This window comes from Cuculus canorus, chromosome 14 (genome assembly GCF_017976375.1).
Source record: "Cuculus canorus isolate bCucCan1 chromosome 14, bCucCan1.pri, whole genome shotgun sequence".
NCBI lineage: Eukaryota > Metazoa > Chordata > Aves > Cuculiformes > Cuculidae > Cuculus > Cuculus canorus.
This window is the reverse complement of record NC_071414.1, coordinates 4,414,299-4,424,737: the sequence shown is the minus strand read 5'-3', so window position 1 is coordinate 4,424,737 and position 10,439 is coordinate 4,414,299.

The window sequence follows — 10,439 nt, the reverse complement described above, 5'->3', positions numbered from 1 at the left end:
GACCCAAATATTCTGCAGTTACCCTTGTATTTCTGTGGGGATGCAGTGAGTTTTGGGAAGTAGAAACCATCAGGTGCTGCCTTCCACAGCACTTTTGTCCGTATTTCCTGACAAGTGAGATTGTGGCAACATAGTTAGGGACTTTGCTTGAATAAAGTATTTCTAAATTTCTTCGAAGCTTTTTGTGAGTTATTCTACCCATTTATCCATCCTGACAGGTAACCTTGACTTATTCTGGGGGTGAGATGAGCTATGTTCTTTGTTTCTTCTGTACTACACGATCAGAATATCAACTGGTCTGACATGTCCCAAACGGCACCCATCAACTGCATATGTCACACTGACTTCTGTTTTTTTACCTGGGACTTTGAAGGGAGTAGAAAAAAGTGGGCTGTATGGATTTTTTCTCGATAATACCTTCCTTGCTTTCCTGGTGCAGACACTAAGGTTCCATGGGCTGTTCAAACACTATTATAATGGGGCTATATTCAGCCTGTGACATGTAGGGTGGGCATTCATGTTTTAAAAGAGAGACTTTTAGGAGCCTACCCTACTCTTGTTAAAGCCAGTGAGGATCCCTGCACATCACTGGAAGTGAGATAAGATTTCAAGTCACATCTTGCATTCCAGGTGCTTTCCTGTGTGTCCAGAAACGTCACTTATCTCCACTCATGACTAGAGATCATGATAGCTGTTTGAATTTTCGGTTGAAAAAGACAAATATACCTCCGTTCTCTCTAGTCATATATCTCTTCAATGATCAACACTACTTTAAAGTTCACAAACTTGTTATTTGCTTCTTTAAATGTTTGACATAGAGGTTAGGAACATTGATCTCCAGTGGAGATGAAGAGCTACAGGAGGGGTCAGTCTCTCAGTCAGAAGAGTCGGGAGCCACTCCATACTCCCACAGGAGCGCCAAGGCTGTGGGTTTTTTTTGTTTTTCTGTCAAACCTATCTGATGTCTGGTATTTTAATAGGCTTGGGCGCTAGCAGAATACTTTTAATTATGGTAGTGAGTTTGGATTTTCTATCTAGTGTTTCTCGTAACAAATGCAGAGACAATGTATTTTCCACTTAGCATTTTCTTTTCTCATCAGCAGTTTAGCACAAGGAAGAACACCTGTTCAAAAAAACCTTAGAATGTGTTCAACTATGGCCTGTCACAACTCTATTCCTTGGCTGTGTTTCTTGGGCTACAGTGTGAATATAGACTAATGCCTTCTCTGAGTTTCAGCTCTAAATTGCTCCAGTAAGGGGGTATCATGGCTTATAGACACGTCCCTGGCAATGAGGAAAAGAAACCTCCCTGTCCTTCTGCATGACTAAAGGAAAAATCTGGTAATCTGTTTTGATTTGCTATAGAAGTTAACAAAAGGCTCAGAGGAAGCTGAATGACAGCCACAGGGAAAGCTGCTATGCAGCTCCAGAACATGGACAATTTCAGTTGAAAGCAGCTAAGATAGTTAAATATTGGTTAAAATTTATATCAGAACTAAGAAACCTGACTTTATTACTGATGTATTAAAAAAAAAAAAAAGACAGACATTTAGAAACAATATTGAGAAAATGCATAATTTAAAAATGCAGTTACCTACAAAACAAGATCCCTGATCTGGAAACAAGCTAGTACTTAACTGGAAAACAGCTGTTAAGAGTTTTATTCCATGAATGAATTTTTATGCATTCTGTATTGGAAACTTATGCAATATAGCTGAACGGTTTGTTCCTTTTTTTTTGTCAGGAGTTACAATAATAAATGCCAAGAACTGGGATGGGCACTGTTTATCCTCCCCAGGGGGTCTTTGAAAGGTAAGAACTTTTGGCAACTATCCTTTCTGTCTCAAGCATCTTCAGAAGGATGAAATAATAGCAGTTCGCTTAAACAACGAAGTATCTAGAAGATATTCCACTCCTATTACTAAAATGATTAGATCTTGAAAGGGATGTTGGGAGAACATTGATTCAACATTCCTGTCACCCTTGATAATGTTTACTTCTCCTGCTAGTCCCTTCTTCCCCTGGTTTACAGCATAATGTACGGATAGAATCAGAGTTACGTTTTTCTTTAGACGGAAGAAATTTACAGTTGGGCAGAGCAAGCTACAAACTGCCCCACACCTCTGAAAACCAATTCACTGATTAATCGGTCCAGTATTTGGTAGTTTGATGCTACTCAGCTGAACATTTGCCAGTAATATCTGCAGAAATCTTGGAAATGACAATACAAGCATTAAAAATTGTATAGTTTGTACCAATATAATATTTCTGAAATATGAAGAAAATCATTCCGTGGTTCAGCTTTCTCTTGCATTCAAATTCAGGGCTTTGTGTGGACTTAATGCATTTTGTCCAGAACTTTATTTAATCATTAAACAGTTCTTTATTTAAAACAAAATCACAAGTACCTTCCCAGGAAAGGAGGTTATCTTCCACTTAACCTAAGTGTTTCTCATTCAAGTGGACCATGAATCATAAGGTTTGCCCTTGCTGTGGGATGATGAAAATACCGCAAAATGCTGACAGGAATTGAAAGCAATTTGTGAAACGGTTTGAAGTTTTATGAGGCATTGGAAACATTAAATATTTTGTCAGTGTTTGCTCTTTAGAGATCGCTACATGTTCTGAAAGTTGTCTGAGGTGGGAAGGTCTGTGGGACAGTGTAAAGCCCCAGAGGGGATGCTCAGAAGGGGCTGCGTGCTCGGTGCACACCTGGGCGAGGTGCAGTGGCAACCTTTACACAGGGTTGGGATCTGGCATTGTCAGGCCCCGCTATGCTCTGTGCTGCATGGAATTTGGCCTGACAGTTGGATTTGATGATCTCAGAGGTCTTTACCAACTTTTAGGATTCTATGGAATCCCATTAGGACCTGCTTTTGTGCCCCCTCCACTGCGTAACAGCTTCCCCTAGCTTACAGCCATAGAGAGATGGATTTCTTTACTTCTCTGAAATCACTTCTTAAGAAGAGAAACTTTTACTCATCTGCTACTGTTCCTGAAGCGAAGTTGTATGATACACTGATGTATGTGTAGCATTTATTAGTGCAGGGAGAAGAGGTGGAGTTAAAGGATTTCTCATTTCCATTTCTTTGAATAGTGCATTAGAGTGAGGATACTCAGATACTTTTGTATATGTATTTTATAGTACAGTTTGTGTTTTCCCCTGAGATATGGGTTATTTCAATTCCAAGCTTTTGGGTACGCTCCAAAGATAGAGTGCAGTTATTTTAGAGAGATAAAAAAGACAGATGACTTTGCTTTATATCGTTGCTGTGCAAAATGGTACTTAAAAATCAAGCTGTGAAAAATGCCAATAATAGACTCCCTGCACTGTTATTCAGAGGTAAAAAACTAAAAGAGAAGCCTGTTGGTCACCAGAAATCTATTTCAGCAGCTTCTGAAGTGTGTCACAGCCAAAGCTGTGAAGACATTTCATAATATCACTGATAAAGACCATGCAGTATTGAACTGATCTGCAAACATGCAAACGCCGTCTGAGCTTGTCTGTGTCATGGTCTGTATGTATCCATCCAGATTTGTGAGCAACTGGAAGGACAACTTCTCAAGAATTTTGTGCTAAAGTAAGAGGAGTTTATTGCATATTAACTATTTTACAATTGTCCTTTTCTTTTGGCTCTGGTTTTCATTTTCAGTGTGTGAACATGAATGAGATATTAGCAAGAATATTTCTGACTCACCAATACAGCCATTACATGACAGAGAAGCAAATAACTAACTTTTCCAGCTTTAAGGGTTAAGATTTTGTAAAGGTGAGAGCACAAAAGACCGCACAGCGATTGTGCTTGATTTCCTTTCTCACTGTTAGTGTGTTATTCTAGAATCTGTATGTCATTCCTGGCTGCTGATTAACTTATTCAGTGGTTATTTGAAAGTCAACAAAGATTTTCTCTGAACCTAAAAGCAATTATCAATAATATAGGAGTGGGTATCATGGTGATGGGAGATGTTTTCTCCATTCAAAAGAAGGTCCGGTCTCCCAGAGCTCATTTGTAATCCTCCTTAAGATTTTTAAGTTACCAGTCTTTCTGCCCTGTTAGAAACACAGTGACTTTTCACATTCGTCGTAAGAATACCTTGGAGGTAAATATGCTTCCTTCTTAAGAATGCTTCCTCTTTGGTAGGATGGAATAGACTTTCACAGGAGAGAAGAGTAGGATCATAAGGAAACAGGATAAAGCAGAGCAAGAAATTAATGGTTTACTAAGAAAATCTACCTAAAATTTTAAAGTCTGAAAATAGCAGGTTGTACTTTTACCTTCCATGGCACCCATGTGAACGGTCCTATCATTTAGTTTTAGACTCAGATACATTTGGTCTGTGCTATCATCACGAAGAATAACCAAGAATTTGGGGTACTTTTAATTGCATATCTGTGGTGTGCAATAAAATACAGGTTAATTGGGATGAAAAAGGTCCTATCATTTAGTTTTAGACTCAGACACATTTAGTCTGTGCCATCATCACCAAGAATAACCAAGAATTTGGGGTAATTTTGATTGCATATTTGTAGTGTGTAATAAAATATGGGTTAATTGGGATACCGTTTGTTGAATTGGGAAAATCTGACAACACCCAGTTAAGCGTTGTACAGGAGAGTAGGTGTTGTTTCCTGCATGTAATGACACTGTGATTTGTGGGAAGAGAAGCCCCGGTATGGAAAGAGCATTTTGGGCACTGCCTCTGTTGTGAACTGAAGCAGGGTTGTCTTATAGGGATTAGCACTTAAAGGAACAAAATCTTTTCCCTCTTTTCCAGCATCTTGCATAGGTTTGATTTGTCTCTTCAGCCCTGAAATCAGATTCAACTGCTAGGTCTTCTTTCAAAAAAAGATTATTGGAACAAATAGCAGCTAAATGCCCCTATTGAAGTCAGATCTGAGATGCTAAATATGACTGTCAGGATTTTCTTGGAAGAATGCAAAATTACAGTAAATGCAGCACTGAAAACAGAAGTATTATTCTCTAAGACATTTCTGCCTAGGTCAGCAGATAAAGCAGCTACATTGTGCAAGCCTGGCAGCAGAGACAGACTGTCTCAGAGATATTTTATTAATTTTCCAGGAATATAAATCAAGGTGATTTCATGTTGAATAAAAAAATAAAAATGTTTTTTCCTCATTTTCTGACTCTCAGTAATCATTAAATAAACTAAAAAGGATTGTAAGGGAATTGGCTTTTTTACCCAATGTTCCCCAAGAGTAGATCCTGCTAACAGTGGGAAGAGTCTTAATGAGCGGTTTGCAAGAGAAAGATTGATGTGTTTTTCCTTATAGGTAGATTTTGTAAGGTTTTTAACTTTGTGGCCTGAATGGAAGCTTTGAGGCAGTTACTGAGAAAACAGCAAGACTGACCAGGGCACACGAAGAGATAAAATGCCCTAGAGAAATAGAGATATGATTTACTTCCAGGTCTTAGTGTTGAGATTCTTCAGAAGACATCATCTTGCACTTGCATGCATTTCCAGGGATTCCTTCTCCTCCTGTAAGATCAGCGGAGAGGAGATGAGCATCAGCCTTCCAGAGCTGAGACAGGACGTGGATGTTAATGCAAAGGATTATACATATATTCAGTGCTTTCTAACTCCTCTGCATAGTTCCATGTTTCCAGACAGTACTGAGCCTGTGGAGCACACACGTACTGTACAACCTTTTGATGGTTTTACCTTGTTCTGGGCACCACCTGTAAATAATCAGTTCAGGTTGATCCCTGACCTGTCTTTGCGTTGGAAAAGGAGGAAGAGAAATGTAAAGAGGAGGTAATGCACTGCTGCAGTCATGGAGTGAACATCCTACAGGGTCCTAATCTCAAAGGCTGAAAGCTGATAACATCAAGCAATTTTGTGCTAATGAGAGAGATGTTTGACAATCCCCCTCCACCAGGAATCGAACATTTGTATACAGCTGCCTCAAGATTTCACACATGGGAGTGCCTCCTTTGCATAACCTTATCACAGGGCCTCTCCTCAGCTGAGCAGAAACGTCCCGTTCTGGACGATAATTACTTTTTCTGTTCTGCCTCAGCAGGGGCTGCCTCTTGTTCTGGCTAGTGGAAGGGATGGCAGAGACCGTTTGTTTGAACTATTCTAAGAGAAATGTAATGCAACATCTATAGAGACAGACAGGACAGGAGCTGGGATTCTCTTAGATTCTAAGAGCGTTACTCTCGAGTACTATACAACAGGAATTTCCATCATTAACCACACCATAAATAGTGTTACCTGAATGCTTCTTCATGCTTGCTACATGCCCATTCCTTTTAGAGTTTTGTAATAAGACCAGTCACACACCTCTTAAAGAAAAGTGTTTGATCTTTAATAAGAGAATTTCAATAATCTACTACAATAAAGCTGGTGTGCAAAGGCCAAACATATTCCATTGAACAATCGTCAGTGAGGCTTCACTGAAATTCCAAAGTGTGGCTGCTTTTCATGACCTGCCTTATACCTGCGTTTTCTTTTACAGCATATTCTGTTAATGTGGCCAACACAGGCTCAGTAATACAACAGGAAATTAATTTTATTTAAATTTAAAAAGCTCTGAAATCTCAAGCTGAGCCTTATAAAGACGGTATTGCCTCTGGGTCCTGGGAAGACAGCTGTGTCTGCTTTACTCAATGGGAAATTAGAAATGTAGGACTTTCTCTTGAGACTTATCACAGTGCATTTGGCTTCCTGAACTTGAAGCAAACTCATACTGCTGGAGAAAATCTAGGGAAGGACTGGAAAAGAATCAACTTTTCACTTTCTTAAATCACTTAAAACAACATTCTTCTTTCATGTTAGAGCAAAACAGTGCTCCAACTTGAGTCATAATAAATTGCTGCCTAATAAGGCCAGAAGTAAGTCATCCCGTTGCAGCTAATTCCTGTTCAGCTTCCCCAGCATTAAAACACTTATTAAAGAAAGTTTAGCAGCTGTACTGTTCTCTGAGGCATGAAAAATCTTGATTAAGGTCTCTATACTGGAGTCAATGAAGCTTAAAACTTGATATACTGGGACACGGGGAGGGGCCAATCTAGCTTTATACTCCACAGTGTCCTGCTGACCAATCCGCAGAGGACTGTTTGTTTGGTGCTCCAAAAAGCAGCTTGGCAAACCTCTTGCCTGTGAGATAACCATCCTGCGTTATCTATGCCTGTCTGCAAGGTTAAGAGCAGCCTGCAAAAAGCGGTGGTCACACAAGAAAAGGGCAGGATAGTTCAAGCAGCCTTTGTGGCTCAATTTCTGGCATTCCCGCTTTTGAGAAAGAAGGTTGTGTCGGTTTGGGGAAAAAAATCAACTCTAAGTCTTTTAGACTTCAGATGTTGGATTTGAGGAATGTATTTCAGCTGCCATAATAACTCTAAGGGAAGCGGTACCTTGCCACGTTATTTCAGTCACCACTTGAAATATACTTGAATGTAACTTCATTAAAAGTGTTAATTAGTTTATTAGTGATTGATGCAAATTGATGCAAACTGATCGCGCAGAACTTGATGCAAGTTCTGCTCTGAACCACACAGGTAAAAAACTTCATAAATTAATCACCCTTCATGGTCGGTTTGGGCTTTTCACTTACCATAGAATCATAGAATCATAGAATCACCAGGTTGGAAAGGACCCACTGGATCATCGAGTCCAACCATTCCTAACACTCCCTAAACCATGTCCCTAAGCACTTCATCCACCCGTTCCTTAAACACCTCCAGGGAAGGCGACTCCAACCCCTCCCTGGGCAGCCTCTGCCAGTGCCCCATGACTCTTTCCATGAAGAATTTTTTTCTGATATCCAGCCTGAACCTCCCCTGGTGGAGCTTGAGGCCATTCCCCCTTGTCCTGTCCTCTGTCACTTGGGAGAAGAGCCCAGCTCCCTCCTCTCCACAACCTCCTTTCAGGTAGCTGTAGACAGTAATAAGGTCTCCCCTCAGCCTCCTCTTCTAACAGGACAAAGTTTTGACTATATGATCTTTTTTCTAGTTAGTACAGAAATGACAGTAGAGCTCAGCACACAATATAACTCCATGGAGAAGAAAAAGTGAGTAAGAATGACACAAGAGGGGCTATCCTTGTGTATACTGGCAGAGTATCACAGACCAGCCTGATTTTATGGTGTTCTCCAGGCAGTTCATTAACCCTGCTTCAAACCTGCCTGATCACATCACACCAACCTCTTCCCAGTCATGGGTGTCAGAGTTTTACCCTCTGTAATGTGTCAGCCTTCCTGTCCTTTGGGAGAGGATGTTTCTCCAGCTGTCATGGGTGTTTGCGACTTGAAAGGCTTTTCCATGAGGCTGCAAAGAAGTAATTCAGATGTGTGAAGTTTCTGATGCCAATTGTCCGCAGCGGCTCTCTTGAGATTTAGGTTTTCCTGGGGCTGTAACCTCCTCCATGTCTGAGTGGAGGGTATGAGGCTGGGGGAGGAAGATCTCACATACTCATAGAATTATGATTTCCATTTGATTTTTTTTTCTTTCGGATGTTTCTGCAATAAAATTCTGGCCTGATTATATCACTCTACCTGCCTCAATTTAATGTATTTATGTCTAGAATGAATTACAAATAAGACACAATTTTTTTTCTGGATAAATTGATGTGTTTTCATCCTGAAAACATAGAAATTGCCAGTTTTGTCACCTGCCAGGCTATATCGTCTGTAGTTGTGTTCATAGACAGGTGTAATTGCAAAGGCATTGCAATGAATAGGGTACAGACAAAGGTAAAAATGGTATCCACAGCACGAGCACAGAATACCATTGTGATTCACATACAGACAGTATGTGCAGATTTTGCTCCTGATTTTGTTTTTAATGACTTTAATTACTATATATTCCCTTCCATTTTTAATATCTCTCTTAGAAGTATTGATTTCATTGTATATAAAGAGTTTTGAATAGTATCATGTGACTGAAAGGAATAAAATCTGGCACAACCATGGAATGCAAGCTGCTGCAGATGCAGGCATAGGATTCATTGTGCTTTAATTCTTGCATATTTACTATTAATATTTTTCCATTTATTCTGGGATGCGATGTATAGGACTTTGAATTAAATCTGAAGGGTGGGGGGAAATCTTCATGTTGAATTTGATTTTTGCTTTTGCTCATTTTTTTTTGTTCATCAATCCTTGCAACAAACAGAATATATTTAGTTGCTTTTCCATTTGCTTTCATTTTGTACTTATCCTGGAAAATGTTATAAAACACATCGCCGTAGGTAATGAAGAACTCTAAATGTTCTGATGAAAAGTTTACAGAATATATTTCGATTTATTTATTGAGAAGTGAAAACTTTTCTTATATCTGATTGTAAAATTTAAGATTAACCTTCCTCCCTGAAACACTGAAATTAATTTGGAAGAGATTCCATCATTGTGTGAGCTTAGACCCTCTTTCCATAGGTCCCACTCAGTGGCTGCTATTGCAAAATAGCAACGAAAGAAGGGATTGTAGCTGGACCAAAGCCACCTGAGCAAAACACTGATTGGGACATTGGAGTTATAGAATCATATAAAAACATTTTTATGATTAATGAAGATCGGTTAATGAGTAACTGGCAAAGAACAGTTCGCACCTCCGTATTGTGTTTTTTTAGATGTAATTGGCTTTAGTGAAATCACACGGCTATTGTATTTTATTTGTACAACCTTGTCTGCATTACTGAAAATCCCTTGAGCATTTTTACAAGTTTGTTTCTTTTTTATTAAAGCAGAGAGGCTGACTCACTGTTCTTAATCCATTTGTACCCAGCCAGTCTCTGATGTGCGCGCCAGCATCTGTAGAGGGGAAGGTTCAGAAAGAACGAGATGGGATGTTGTCTGTGAGTGCAAATGGCAGCAAATTTAGGCCCTTAGTGTCACGCTAGGCATAACAAATTTTTCTGATTTATGTCCTAATTACAAATTAACTAGTGTTTCAAGGTATGACAATACATTGGAGTTACGGTATAAATGGTTCAAGGCATCACTGGTTGTAAACGACAGTCAGAAGTGGGGTCTTACTGCTGATAACAAGAGTGAAGCATGGTATCATGAAAGTGAAGATCTCTTCCTGTTGGCCTACTTTGCGCCTGGGCATTTGGATTATATCATGCGTTCTGAAATGCTGCAGAACTGTGTGTTCCTTAATAGCTTTTGCGAATAAGGTCTGCCTCAAAAGCAAATGCTTACGATGATTAGCTGGGTAAGTTCTGTCCTGGCCATTCCTTTACTCTTATTTATTGTTTCATTGCTCGTATCTCTTTGGTGATTTGCTATTTTGACACAAGTCCACTAGATCATCTTACTTGGAAAAGTCATAAGTAGTTATAGATCACTACAACTTAACAGTTCTGCAGTTGCGACGGATAAGACATATGGTCACTTTTGCACATTTGCTGACCCAGCCACCCTGTATTTTGATGACAAAATAATTCCACCAAGGATGGATTTTCCCAGCTGTGTCTAT